Below are 15,643 nucleotides of genomic sequence, written 5' to 3' on the forward strand. Positions count from 1 at the left end.
AAAACATTTTAATTGAACCAGACATTGTAGACTATTCTGATGACAATGGTGGGGAAGAAACAGTGCCGTTGTCACGGAAGAAGTTGACTGAGTTTTGAAATCAGTGGAATGCCCGGTGGAAGCAGAGAGTCCAAAAAGAGAACACAGAAAGAAGGCTGTTGTATAAAACACCTGTCTCTGGATTCAAACTAAGGGCAACCATGGCATCCATGACAGCGGGAGAAGCGTTCATCCATGTATACGGGTAAGAGTCTAGCTACATTTTCAGATATTATACATTTCTAATTTTGTCAGAAAGTAGTTTTCATTGCAAGTTAAAGCGTACTGTTAGCTAGCAAGCTACCATTAGCTGGCTGGCTCGCTAGCTAACGTTACGTGTATGATCTGTATAGGAGCTCTAGAAAGAGGCCCGAGTTCCCGAGTTGGAATTCCGAGTTGGATGACCGTTCAAATCTAAACAAAAGACTCCACTATACAAGTAACCATTTCACTGTACCGTTTACACCTTCTGTATCCTGTGCATGTGACAAATATAGTGTGTGTTTACCAGAGTCTGTAATGTGAAGAACAACATGACCTGCACCAAAGTCAGATTAGGATATAGGCCAAGGACTAGATACATTTTATTTTTACTACTACTTTTTGCTACTACTTTCACCACTTTTAGTCTTGAAATCTTTGGATGTTTACTACACTGTCAATCCTTAAAGAGATGTGTGGGGCTGAGGCTTAAGAGGGTGTGAACGATGCTGAATGGGTGTAGACAAAGAAGAGCTCTCACGTGTCATTTTCTCAAAAGTGGGGTTACAAGTTTATCAACTTTCAAAACAGAATTACTTCCTCATTGTTCCTCAACTGCAGTCTATGATATACCATTTTCTAGCTCGGAGTCTCTACTTTTATCCAATGTAAAAAAAAAACACAATTTCAAATTTTGCCTCATACGACCGAAACAGGTGGTGGGTCACTTATCATATGTTTTGCAAATGCGTAACATTTAATACGAATTTAAATGTATAACATATCATACGAAATGGATGATGGACATCCACAAATAAATACATACTATACGAAACGTAACATATCATACTAATTGGAGTGTCCCGGATTTACCATTACTATGTTATGTTCAGGTTGGACCAGAGGGTATCTTACCTCCATCTAACTATTCTGTCTCTCACTGAAAAAGCCCTCACATTAAATTGCTTCCAATGTGCGGGCAGTTTCTATCAACGTATTTGGCGTACAGTGATGAGAGCTGCATTCACTCCTAACTATGTGAATTTACTGTATTTATGGGACACTGGGAGGAGAACTTCATTTATGATGTCCACAAAAACCCATTTTTCCAGACTGTCGCCCTTTGGAAAAGAGACATAGATGACATCCTACTGGTATAGAACAGTACTGACGCTTCCCACTGGGCAAAAACTGGTTTGAATCAATGTTGTTTCTACATCATTTCAACAACAGAAAAATGTAATGTGATGACGTTGAATCAACATCGAAAACTGATTGGATTTGCAAAAAGTCATCAACGTAAGTTAATTTAATATTTTTTAATACGTTTATCCTAAATCAAATGTTATGGTGACATTTTTTGTTGATTTCATGTTGAATTCATGTTGGTAGACAACTCAACCAAATGTAAATAAAAAATAGACGTTGAACTGACGTCTGTACCCAGAGGGTCTCCTCTCAGAGTTCATTTCTTATATTAACTTATCTGACCCCAATCTCCAATTCACAGCAGAGAGAAGAGGAAAACAAAATAGAAAATAAATCTTACAAAGTTGTGAACTCTGTGTGATGCATGATTTGAAGGAGACAGGCGCAGGAGGGTAAATCACAGTATACAGAGTTTATTCCGTAATCCAGCGTACCCAGTCCAGTGCGCAAAACAGGCAGAACACTTAAACAAACATGCACATGGGGACAATACCCCGGCAATACAAAATACTGAGCTCAACAGAGCTACTAATCCTCACAATGAACAATCACCCACAAGGACAAGGGGGCAGAGGGAACACTAAAACACAGACCAATGAGAGGATAAGAGACAAATGGAATGATGATATATGGAGCGGCAGCGGCTAGTAAGCCGGTGACGACGAACGCCAAAGCCTGCCCGAACAAGGAGGGGAGACAGCTTCGGAGAAAGTCGTGAAAGTACCCCCCCACTTGACGCGCAGCTCCAGCAGAGCGCCAACCCCGGCCTCGGGGACGGCCAGGAGGACGCAGAGAAAGGCGAGCCAGATGGCGACGGTGGAAATCCTGCAACAGGGAGGGATCGAGGATATCCCTCACCGGGACCCAGCACCATTCCTCCGGACCGTACCCCTCCCACTCCACGAGGTACTGAAGGCCCCCCACCCAATGCCTCAAATCCAGGATGGAACGGATGGAGTACGCCGGTCCCCCTCGATGTCCAGAGGCGGCAGAGGGACTTCCCGCACCTCAGACTCCTGGAGCGGACCAGCCACCACCGGCCTGAGGAGAGACACATTAAACGAGGGGTTAATACGGTAATTATGGGGGAGTAATAACCTATAGGTAACCTCATTGATTCTCCTCAGGACTTTGAACGGCCCAACACACCGTGGGCTCAGCTTCCAGCAGGGCAGGCAGAGGGGCAGATTCCGGGTCGAGAGCTAGACCTGATCACCCGGTACGAAGACCGGGGCCTCACTGCGGTGGCGGTCAGTGTTGGCCTTCTGACGCCGCACGGCGTGTAGGAAGTGGACGTGGGCAACGTCCCACATCTCCTCCGCATGCCGAAACCAGTCATCCACCGCAGGAGCCTCGGTCTGGCTCTGGTGCCACAGTGCCAGAACCGGTTGGTAACCTAAAACACATTGGAATGGCGTTAGGTTAGTGGAGGAGTGACGGAGAGAGTTCTGGGTATATTCGGCCCATGGCAAGAACACCGACCACTCCCCGGGCCGGTCTTGGCAGTAGGACCGCAGGAACCTAACCACATCCTGATTTACCCGTTCCACCTGCCCAATAGACTCGGGGTGGAAACCAGAGGTCAGGCTGACTGAGACCCCCAGATGTTCCATGAACGCCTTCCAGACCTTGGATGTGAACTGGGGACCCAGGTCAGACACTATATCCTCTGGTACCTCATAGTGCCGGAAGACCAGTGTAAACAGGGCCTCCGCAGTTTGCAGGGCCGTGGGGAGACCGGGCAGAGGAAGGAGGTCGCAGGCCTTGGAAAAGCGGTCCACAACGACCAGGATGGTGGTGTTACCTTGGGAGAGGTGAAGATCGGTAAGGAAATCAACACTCAGGTGACACCATGGTCGTTGTGGAACTGATAAAGGTTGTAACTTACCCGCTGGGAGGTGCCTAGGTGCCTTACTCTGGGCGCACACCGAGCAGGAGGAGACATACACCCTCACGTCCTTAGCCAAGTTAGGCCACCAGTATTTTCCGGTCAGGCAGCGCACTGTACGACCGATACCTGGGTAACCAGAGGAGGGTGACGTGTGTGCCCAGTAGATCAGACGGTCATGGTTAAGAGCAGGCACGTACTGCAGCCCAGCTGAGGTGGAGATGGCTCTGTGCGTAACGCCTGCTCTATATCCGCGTCCCTCGCCCATACTACCGGCGCCACAACGCAGGAGGCCAGGAGTATGGGGTTATTGTCTCTGGGCCTCTCCTCTGTGTCATAAAGCCATGACAATGCGTTTGCCTTCACGTTCTTCGTACCCGGGATGTATGATAGTGTGAAATCAAACCGGGTGAAGAATAGTGCACACCTGGCCTGGCGAGGATTCAGCCTCCTCGCTGCCCGGATGTACTCCAGGTTACGGTGGTCCGTCCAGACGAGGAAAGGGTGTTTCGCCCCTTTGAGCCGATGCCTCCACACGGTCAGGGCTCGGACAACAGCCAACAGCTCCCGATCACCAACGTCGTAGTTCTGCTCCGCCGGGCTGAGCTTCTTAGAGAAGAAGGCACAGGTGCAGAGCTTGGGTGGCGTGCCCAAGCGTTGAGATAGGACAGCACCTATCCCTACCTCGGACGCATCCACCTCCACTACGAACGGTAGTGATCGATCGAGGTGGGCTAGTACCGGGGCTGAGGTGAACAGACCCCTCATGTTACTGAAGGCCCTGTCAGCCTCAGCAGACCAGCAGAGCCGGGACGGCCCACCCTTCAACAGAGATGTAATGGGAACTGCGACCTTGCCAAAGCCCCGGATAAACCTCCTGATAGTAGTTGGCGAAGCCAATAAAGCGCTGCACCTCCTTAACTGTGGTTGTAGTCGGCCAATTACGCACAGCTGAAATGCGATCTCCCTCCATCTCCACACTTGAGGTGGTAATGCGGTATCCGAGGAAGGAGAGGGACTGCTGGAAAAATACTTTACTGCCTTGGCATAAAGGTAATTTTCCAACAGTCGGGCCAGCACTTTGCGAACCAGGGACACATGCTCAGCGCGTGTAGTGGAATACACCAGAATGTCATCGATGTAGACCACTACACCGCGACCAAGTATGTCCCGAAACACCTCATTCACAAAGGACTGGAAGACGGATGGAGAATTCATCAAACCGTAGGGCATCACCAGGTATTCATAATGCCCCGTGGTTGTGCTGAATGCTGTCTTCCACTCACCCCCCTCTCGGACACGCACCAGGTTGTACGCACTCCGGAGATCTCATTTGGTGAAGCAGCGCGCCCCATGCATTGATTCGATCACTGAAGGAATGAGGGGGAGAGGATAACTAAATCGTATCGCCTCCTTGATCAGAGATCGATAATCAATGCAAGGGCACAGACCGCCGTCTTTCTTCTTCACAAAAAAGAAACTAGAGGAGGCGGGTGAAGTGGGGGGACGTATAAACCCCTGGCGCAGGGACTCGGTGAAGTATGTTTCCATAGCCTCCGTTTCAGCCTGTGACAGGGGATACACATGACTACTGGGAGGCACAGCATCTACCCGGAGGTTTATCGCGCAATCCCCTATCTGATGAGGTGGTATATTGGTCGACTGCGTTTTGGAAAATGTGTGCACCAAATCAAGGTATTCGGGGGGAATGCGCACGGTGGAGGTAGTGTCTGGACTTTCCACCGTGGTTGCACCAACGGAAACACAGAGACAATATCCTGACACTCTCGCGACCACCCTGTGAGAACCCTCTGCGGCCATGAGAATGTGGGGTTGTGGAGTGCTAACCAAGGGATACCTAGTCCACAGGGAAAGCAGGAGACTCAGTAATAAAAAACGTGACTTGCTCGCTATGAGTCTCGTGGGTAACCATGGTGACTGGTGCGGTAACTTCCCTAACAAACCCGGACCCTAATGGTCGACTGTCAAGTGCTCTGATGGGAAGTGAAATGGATAGGGGAACCAATGTAATGCCTAGACTGTGTGAGAATGCCCTGTCCATAAAGTTCCGACTAGCGCCTTACACTGGGGAACTACAATGTGATCAGGAAAGTGGATGGGTAAGGTACAGTGCGCAGCAGAGGGCTCTGAACAAGTGTGAGTGTTCGATACCTGGGGTGATGCGAGAGTGCCCTGCCTGCCACCTCCAGACCCAAAAGAATGCTGACGACATCGTGCGGTGTAATGTCCCTTCGTGCCACCAGAGTGACACTGGCGCTGTCGTCCTCCGCTCTCTCGGATCGCGGCCTCACCCAGCTCCATCAGCTCGTTATCCGAGTCGGCCGGGGTTGGAACGGGCAGACCCCCTCCAGGACGTCCTCTGGCTGCCAGCAGGTTGTCCAAACAGATGGCCATGTCCACCAGTTGCATGAAGGACAACATGGTGTCCCGGCAGGCTAGCTCCCTTCGGACATTCTCCCGCAGATGGCACCAGAAGTGGTCGATAAGGGCCCGTTCGTTCCACCCGGACCCAGCTGCTAGAGTCCGAAACTTAAGGCAAAGTCCTGCGCAGTCCTCGTCCCCTGCCTCAGGGGGACCAGCCGCTCGCCCGCCTCTCGACCTTCGGGCGGGTGATCGAAGACAGCCCGAAAGAGGCGAGCGAACTCCCCGTAGTGTCCATTGCGGCTCTTTCTTCATTCCAGACCGCTCTGGCCCACTCCAGGGCTTTCCCCGAGAGGCAGGAGATGAGGGCTGACACCTTCTCCCGCTCCGATGGGGCTGGGCTGATGCTGGAGAAGTAGAGCTCCAGTTGGAGGAGGAATCCTTGGCAGAGAGCAGCTGTCCCGTCAAACTCCCGTGGTCGGGATATATGGATCCCTCTGGGTGCTGGGGTGTGGGTGGCTGGATCCGGTTGCCCAGCTGGTCTCGACAGATCGGGTCCTCTCCTCTCCAGGCGTTGGACGACCTGGAGAACCCGATCCATCGCTTCTCCCAAGCTGGCTAGCATTGTTGAATGCTCCTGGACCCGTGCCATGGCTCCAGGCATGCGCTCCTCTCCTGCTGACTCCATAGCTGGTGGGTGATTCTGTGATGCGTGATTTGAAGGAGTCAGATGCAGGAGGGTAAATCACAGTATACAGAGTTTATTCCGTAATCCAGCGTAACCAGTCCAGTGCGCAAAACAGGCGCACTGGAACAAACATGCACACGGGGATAATACCCCGGCAATACAAAATACTGAGCTCAACCGAGCTACTAATCCTCACAATGAACAATCACCCACAAGGACAAGGGGGCAGAGGGAACATTTAAACACGTACTAATGTGGGGAATATGAACCAGGTGTGTGTAATTGACAAGACAAGACAAATGGAATGATGAGATATGGAGCGGCAGTGGCTAGAAGGCCGGTGACGACGAACGCCGAAGCCTGCCCGAACAAGGAGGGAGGCAGCTTCAGAGGACGTCGTGACACTCTGCAAATAACGTTTCCACTCCGAGAATGAGAACGGTAAATTACTGCAGTTAATACATGCATTAACAGAAATGAATGTAACCAAATGACAGGGATTAACTGTAAATGTCCTGTTTTACAAACGGTAGGTTACCACATGGGCATTCATAAAAGTGCATTGTGGGCCGACACTGTATAGCCTAGGCTACTATTGTACTTTGTGGGGATAGGACGGCAGCAATTTGTTTGGTCTCCCCTAGGTCTCCGCCAGGTTGGAGATGATTGGCGCATTTTCCATTTGATACAACATTAGCACATTATAGGCCTCAGTGCCAGAACAACCTTGTCTACTGCTGTTGAATAATTAATCAATAGTCAGACACATCCAAACTTTTTAAAAAGAAGACAGATTTATTTATTTAATAGCAAACAATGAAAATATGCATTGTATTAAAGAAAGTCCACACATCAAACTACTTTTTTACTGAAGTGTCATAGCCTATAGGGCTCTACGTCCCCACGCATCATCAGTTGGAAAGAAGAGTTTATCTACATGAAAATAAAGTTAATAATAAAATTAAAATAAATCCTAAAATGAATGTAGGCCTATTTAAACGTTTTTTTTATGGTTATTTTATTTTCATGATGGTCTTCATCCATAATCGTCAGTTACACGGTTATTCAATTACTGACACAGCCCTACAACCAATGGCTCTATCGAGCAAGGACAACCATATCTACACGCACAAAAACATATAGTGCGATCAGTATACACAGAGCATTCGCGAAATGCCACAAAGCAGGACTACATTTATTTTCAGATCTCTCCCCCCTAATGTTTGAGTGTCCAGTTTTCGAATTAGTTAGGGTAACATTCTATCTATGTTAGCAAAAATCCTCTGAGAACCTTTTTAGCATTTTTTGGTGTTAAAGTTAGGAGAACATTCTCTTAATGTCAAGCACAACTTATCTAGAACGTGGTTACAATGTTCTCAGAATATACAACAATGTTCTTGACGTGTTTTATGGGACGTTGCAAGAACATTCATGTGTCCAGTTTTCTGAGGGTTAGGAGAATATCACATCAACGTCACATTAAGTACACGCAGAACATGGTTGCCATGTTCTCAGAATATAAGATATTAATGTTCTAGACACGTTTCATGGGAACTTTGCAAGAATATTTATGTGTATCAGTTGTCAGGACGTTGCCTGATGGTCCCAAAGAAACGTTCTCCCAAAATTGTTTTATTACATATCACGCCTTGTTACTGTTGCCAAGCCCATCAAAGCCCTGATTGGTGAACTACTGATCCATTCACAGCTCTTCTTGTCTGTTGGCAAGGTTAGGGATACTCACACAGTCTTTTTAACATACAGTGTTTTCAAGTTACATATTTGACACACATGATTACATTGTGCATGTTCATTTATACAGTAATTATTATTCAACCTGGGATTTGAACTCACAACCTCTTGTATTTTCAGCTGTTTGAAACTGGTGTACAAAACTGAAAGCAAAAGATGCAAAAACTAAACTTAAGAACGTGAAGCATAGAAATATGGACATAGAACAGCTCTACCACGTCTTAGACTTGGTTTCAATGAGAATGACATATCTATAACTCACATATCTATGTACATTTGGTCAGTCTTCCAAACAGTTACATATTGTAGCTTTAAGGGATTTCTGTATAGTTGGCTAATGTTGGTGGGCCATATTAACCTTTTAAATGATACTCCTGAATCACTATGATCAATAAAACCATTTTTGTGTGTACTTTTAACAGAGCTGAGATTGACTTCAAAATGCATTCACTCTATTGCTTACACATATCAAGTTGTTTCATATTGACACAATTGCCTAGGGAGGAGGGGTTAGGGTTTTTTCTGGACAGGGCCTAACTATTCTGGACCAATAAGCACATTCCCTAAAGATATCCCTTATTGGGACAGTGGTTAGGATGTTCGAGACCCGCTAAGGGAGTCACCCTACTCTCACATTCTTAGCAATAGCCACTCAGTGGCCAGTTTATTAGGTACACCACCCTGTTCACAAAAATAGATCACTCCTACAGACAGTGAGTCAAGTGATTGTGGCTTGCTATATAAAGCAGGCAGACAGGCATCGGGGCATTCAGTTACTGTTCGATTGAACGTTAGAATGGGCAAAACGAGTGACCTAAGCGACTTTGAGTGTGGTATTAGGGCTGTGGCGGTCATGACATTTTGTCAGCCAGTTATTCATGCGAAAGACTGCCGATCTCACAGTAAGTGACCGTTAATTAATATCAACACATTTAGCATCTCCAGGCCTCCACTCTTACAAGCCGCATACAAGCCGCTGATGCAAGCCTTTGGAATATCTATATTTTAAAAAAGTATAATAAATCAATTTAATATACACCATCACAATAAAGCCATTATTTACTTTAGGCAGGTTTAAAGAAACATTATTCGGAACAGAATATGAGTTGGCCTACTGTATGTTATCTGGCTATGCTCCATGCCATAGGCTATCGGTTTGTTCATTTAGCAGACAAGATATGCTTATAAGTCCCGTGCCATTATTTATATTATATAATTTTATAGTAATGAGAACATAATTGAACTTAGAAAGGATAGAAAGGATATTTTTCCCATTCCAGAGCGAGTGCGCATATGAAGTGGCTACAGTGCATTCGGAAAGTATTAAGACCCCTTGACGTTTTCCAAATTTTTTTACGTTACAGCCTTATTCTAAAAGGGATGGAGAAAAAACAACCTCATCAATCTACACACAACACCCCATAACGACAAAGCAAAAACAGGTTTTTAGAAATGTTAGCAAATTTATTACAAATAAAAACCGGAAATATTACATTTACATAAGTATTCAGACCCTTTACTCAGTACTTTGTTGAAGCACCTTTGGCATCGATTACAGCCTCAAGTCTTCTTAGGAATGACGCTACAAGCTTGGCACACCTGTATTTGGGGAGTTTCTCCCATTCTTCTCTGCAGATCCTCTCAAGCTCTGTCAGGTTGGATGGGGAGCAGTGCTGCACGGCTAATTTCAGGTCTCTTCAGAGATGTTTCATCGGGTTGAAGTCCGGGCTCTGGCTGGGCCACTCAAGGACATTCAGAGACCTGTCCCGAAGCCACTCCTGCGTTGTCTTGGCTGTGTACTTAGGGTCGTTGTCCTGTTGGAAGGTGAACCTTCGCCCCAGTCTGAGGTCCTGAGCACTCTGGAGCAGGTTTTCATCAAGGATCTCTCTGTACTTTGCTCCGTTCATCTTTCCCTCAATCCTGACTAGTCTCCCAGTCCCTGCCGCTGAAAAACGTCCCCACAACATGATGCTGCCACCACCATGCTTCATCCCCACAGCATGACACTTGGCATTCAGGCCAAAGAGTTCAATCTTGGTTTCATCAGACCAGAGAATCTTGTTTCTCATGGTCTGTCATGTGCCTTTTACTGAGGAGTGGCTTCCGTCTGGACACTCTACCATAAAGGCCTGATTGGTGGAGTGCTGCAGAGATGGTTGTCCTTCTGGAAGGTTCTCCCATCTCCACAGAGGAACTCTGGAGCTCTGTCAGTCACCATCGGGTTCTTGGTCACCTCCCTGACCAAGGCCCTTCTCCCCCGATTGCTCAGTTTGGCCGGGTGGCCAGCTCTATGAAGAGTCTTGGTGGATCCAAACTTCTTCCATTTAAGAATGATGGAGGCCACGTTGTTCTTGGGGACCGTCAATGCTGCAGAAATATTTTGGTACCCTTCCCTACATCAATGCCTCGACACAATCTTGTCTCGGAGCTCTACAGACAATTCGTTTGACCTTATGGCTTGGTTTTTGCTCTGACATGCACCGTCAACTGTGGGACCTTATATAGACAGGTGTGTGCCTTTCCAAATCATGTCCAATCAATTGAATTTACCACAGGTGGACTCCGATCAAGTTGTAGAAACATCTCAAGGATGATCAATGGAAACAGGATGCACCTGAGCTCAATTTCGAGTCTCATAGCAAAGTGTCTGAATACTTAAGTATTTCAGTTTTGTTTTTTTCAAACATTTGCTAAATTTCAAAACACCTGTTTTCGCTTCGTTATTATGGGGTATTGTGTGTAGATTGATGAGGGGAAAAAACTATGTTATCCATTTTAGAAAAAGGCTGTAACGTAACAAAATGTGGAAAATGTCAAGGGGTCTGAATACTTTCTGAATGCACTGAATGTGGAGCGTAAAAGTGATCATTTGAAACAGGTCATATACAGTGGGGGGGGGGGAGTATTTAGTCAGCCACCAATTGTGCAAGTTCTCCCACTTAAAAAGATGAGAGAGGCCTGTAATTTTCATCATAGGTACACGTCAACTATGACAGACAAAATGAGAATTTTTTTTTGAATTTATTTGCAAATTATGGTGGAAAATAAGTATTTGGTCAATAACAAAAGTTTCTCAATACTTTGTTATATACCCTTTGTTGGCAATGACACAGGTCAAACATTTTCTGTAAGTCTTAACAAGGTTTTCACACACTGTTGCTGGTATTTTGGCCCATTCTGAGATCTGGAGACTGGCTAGGCCACTCCGGGACCTTGAAATGCTTCTTACGAAGCCACTCCTTCGATGCCCGGGCGGTGTGTTTGGGATCATTGTCATGCTGAAAGACCCAGCCACGTTTCATCTTCAATGCCCTTGCTGATGGAAGGAGGTTTTCACTCAAAATCTCACGATACATGGCCCCATTCATTCTTTCCTTTACACGGATCAGTCGTCCTGGTCCCTTTGCAGAAAAACAGCCCCAAAGCATGATGTTTCCACAAAAGTTATATTTTGGTTTCATCTGACCATATGACATTCTCCCAATCCTCTTCTGGATCATCCAAATGCACTCTAGCAAACTTCAGATGGGCCTGGACATGTACTGGCTTAAGCAGGGGGACACGTCTGGCACTGCAGGATTTGAGTCCCTGGCGGCGTAGTGTGTTACTGATGGTAGGCTTTGTTACTTTGGTCCCAGCTCTCTGCAGGTCATTCACTAGGTCCCCCCGTGTGGTTCTGGGATTTTTGCTCACCGTTCTTGTGATCATTTTGACCCCCACGGGGTGAGATCTTGCGTGGAGCCCCAGATCGAGGGAGATTATCAGTGGTCTTGTATGTCTTCCATTTCCTAATAATTGCTCCCACAGTTGATTTCTTCAAACCAAGCTGCTTACCTATTGCAGATTCAGTCTTCCCAGCCTGGTGCAGGTCTACAATTTTGTTTCTGGTGTCCTTTGACAGCTCTTTGGTCTTGGCCATAGTGGAGTTTGGAGTGTGACTGTTTGAGGTTTTGGACAGGTGTCTTTTATACTGATAACAAGTTCAAACAGGTGCCATTAATACAGGTAACGAGTGGAGGACAGAGGACCCTCTTAAAGAAGAAGTTAAAGGTCTGTGAGAGCCAGAAATCTTTCTTGTTTGTAGGTGACCAAATACTTATTTTCCCCACTGTATGCTAGATTTAGAGTTATTTGCCAACTTTAGTTGTAAATGATACAAACATTTGAATGTCTTAGAAATCAAAACATACTGTATACGGGCTGCATGATGCGACTACAGTGAGGGAAAAAAAGTATTTGATCCCCTGCTGATTTTTTATATTTACCCACTGACAAAGAAATGATCAGTCTATAATTTTAATGGTAGGTTTATTTGAACAGTGAGAGACAGAATAACAACAAAAAAATCCAGAAAAACGCATGTCAAAAATGTTATAAATTGATTTGCATTTTAATGAGGGAAATAAATATTTGACCCCCTCTCAATCAGAAAGATTTCTGGCTCCCAGGTTTCTTTTATACAGGTAACGAGCTGAGATTAGGAGCACACTCTTAAAGGGAGTGCTCCTAATCTCAGATTGTTACCTGTATAAAAGACACCTGGGAGCCAGAAGCAATCAATCAACCAGATTCCAAACTCTCCACCATGGCCAAGACCAAAGAGCTCTCCAAGGATGTCAGGGACAAGATTGTAGACCTACACAAGTCTGTAATGGGCTACAAGACCATCGCCAAGCAGCTTGGTGAGAAGGTGACAACAGTTGGTGCGATTATTCGCAAATGGAAGAAACACAAAAGAACTGTCAATCTCCCTCTGCCTGGGGCTCCATGCAAGATCTCACCTTGTGGAGTTGCAATGATCATGAGAACGGTGAGGAATCAGCCCAGAACTACACGGGAGGATCTTGTCAATGATTTCAAGGCAGCTGGGACCATAGTCACCAAGAAAACAATTGGTAACACACTACGCCGTGAAGGACTGAAATCCTGCAGCGCCCGCAATTTCCCCCTGCTCAAGAAAGCACATATACAGGCCCGTCTGAAGTTTGCCAATGAACATCTGAATGATTCAGAGGAGAACTGGGTGAAAGTGTTGTGGTCAGTTGAGACCAAAATCGAGCTCTTTGGCATCAACTTAACTCGCCGTGTTTGGAGGAGGAGGAATGCTGCCTATGACTCCAAGAACACCATCCCCACCGTCAAACATGGAGGTGTAAACATTATGCTTTGGGGGTGTTTTTCTGCTAAGGGGACAGGACAACTTCACCGCATCAAAGGGACGATGGACGGGGCCATGTACTGTCAAATCTTGGGTGAGAACCTCCTTCCCTCAGCCAGGGCATTGAAAATGGGTCGTGTATGGGTATTCCAGCATGACAATTACCCAAAACACACGGCCAAGGCAACAAAGGAGTGGCTCAAGAAGAAGCACATTAAGGTCCTGGAGTGGCCTAGCCAGTCTCCAGACCTTAATCCCATAGACAATCTGTGGAGGGAGCTGAAGGTTCGAGTTGCCAAACGTCAGCCTCGAAACCTTAATGACTTGGAGAAGATCTGCAAAGAGGAGTGGGACAAAATCCATCCTGAGATGTGTGCAAACCTGGTGGCCAACTACAAGAAACGTCTGACCTCTGTGATTGCCAACAAGGGTTTTGCCACCAAGTACTAAGTCATGTTTTGCAGAGGGGTCAAATACTTATTTCCCTCATTAAAATGCAAATCAGTTTATAACATTTTTGACATGCGTTTTTCTGGAATTGTTTATTGTCATTCTGTCTCTCACTGTTCAGATAAACCTACCATTACAATTATAGACTGATCATGTCTTTGTCAGTGGGCCAACGTACAAAATCAGCAGGGGATCAAATACTTGTTTCCCTCACTGTATAGGCTATTGATTGTTTGAGAAAGTTGCAACCAAAGCTTGTGCTCTGTTCCTTGTCTCAGGCTGCACACACTGTTCTCTCATCAAATGATCATGTTTTCACCCAACAGACTTTTCTCAATTCAATCTTGTCTTTACTAAAACGTAAAATTAGTTTCAATTTAGAATGCTCCATTATCAAATGGGCAGGAACAGAGACAGGGGAAAAAAGACGTAATCTGCATGCACTTGAAAAGCGAATAGGGGCCACTTTCCTGCCGATTTGTTTTTTCAATTATGCTTGGTAGGCTACTCCGGGTTATTTCACTCCATGCATCAATCACTCTTTGAGGAGTCATTGGCAGCAGAGAACTGGAAGGAATGGCGGCCAAAGGAGGTGTTGGCTTTGGGGATGACCAGTGAGATATACCTGCTGGAGCGCATACTACGGGTGGGTGTTGCTATGGTGACCAATGAGCTAAGATAAGGCGGGGATTTGCCTAGCAGTGATTTATAGATGACCTGGAGCCAGTGGGTTTGGCGACGAATATGTAGTGAGGACCAACCAACGAGCGTACAGGTCACAGTGGTGGGTAGTATATGGGGCTTTGGCGACAAAACGGATGGCACTGTGATAGACTACATCCAATTTGCTGAGTAGAGTGTTGGAGGCTATTTTGTAAATGACATCGCCGAAGTCAAGGATCGGTAGGATAGTCAGTTTAACGAGGGCATGTTTGGCAGCATGAGTGAAGGAGGCTTTGTTGCGAAATAGGAAGCCGATTCTAGATTTAACTTTGGATTGGAGATGCTTAATGTGAGTCTGGAAGGAGAGTTTACAGTCTAACCAGACTATGCATAAACTCTAATATGCCTATGGGTGTTTTGAATTAATCATCACGCTGTCCATTTCGTTATGTTAGGCTTTGAAACAACATCCACAATGACCATGTTTTCCACTCAGTTTCAACCTGTTGTTGAACTTCTTTCTTCAAATTGATCAATCACAGTGAGGTGAGTTTTAAAAACATGATACTGTTTTAATGATGTGATTTTCGATTGCATTTGCATTGACGTCAGAGTGGTTAAAGGGACAATAGATCCCAGAGTACCAGGCCAATAGCGACCTGATGGTTGTTAGCGAGTTGGGCACTACCATGTCCAGAGAGCATAAGAGGAGATTACCGTGACTCAACGGTCACGTGGAATTTTACTGCGGTTAGGACTCATGACTGCCGGTGTGGCAGTAATACGGTCACTGCAACAACCCTAGGTATGATTGTCAGTGCCAGGCGGGTCGGATCCAGTGTCTCAGAAATGGCCGCCGTCCTGGGCTTTTCATGCACGACAGTGTCTAGGGTTTACCGAGAATGGTGCGACAAATAAAAAACATCCAGTCAGCGGCAGTCCTGTGGGCAAAAACAGCTCGTTGATGAGAGAGGTCGAAGGAGAATGGCAAGAATCATGCAAGCTAACAAATGGGCCACAAACAGACAAATAATGGCGCAGTACAACATGTGCAGAACGGCATCTCGGAACCCACAACTCGTTGATCCTTGTCATGGATGGGCTATTGCAGCAGACGACCACACCGGGTTCCACTCCTATCAGCTAAAACCAAGAAGAAGCAGCTCCAGTGGGCAAGCGATCACTAACACTGGACAATTGAGGAGTGGAACAG

This window comes from Coregonus clupeaformis, chromosome 1 (assembly GCF_020615455.1).
Source record: "Coregonus clupeaformis isolate EN_2021a chromosome 1, ASM2061545v1, whole genome shotgun sequence".
NCBI lineage: Eukaryota > Metazoa > Chordata > Actinopteri > Salmoniformes > Salmonidae > Coregonus > Coregonus clupeaformis.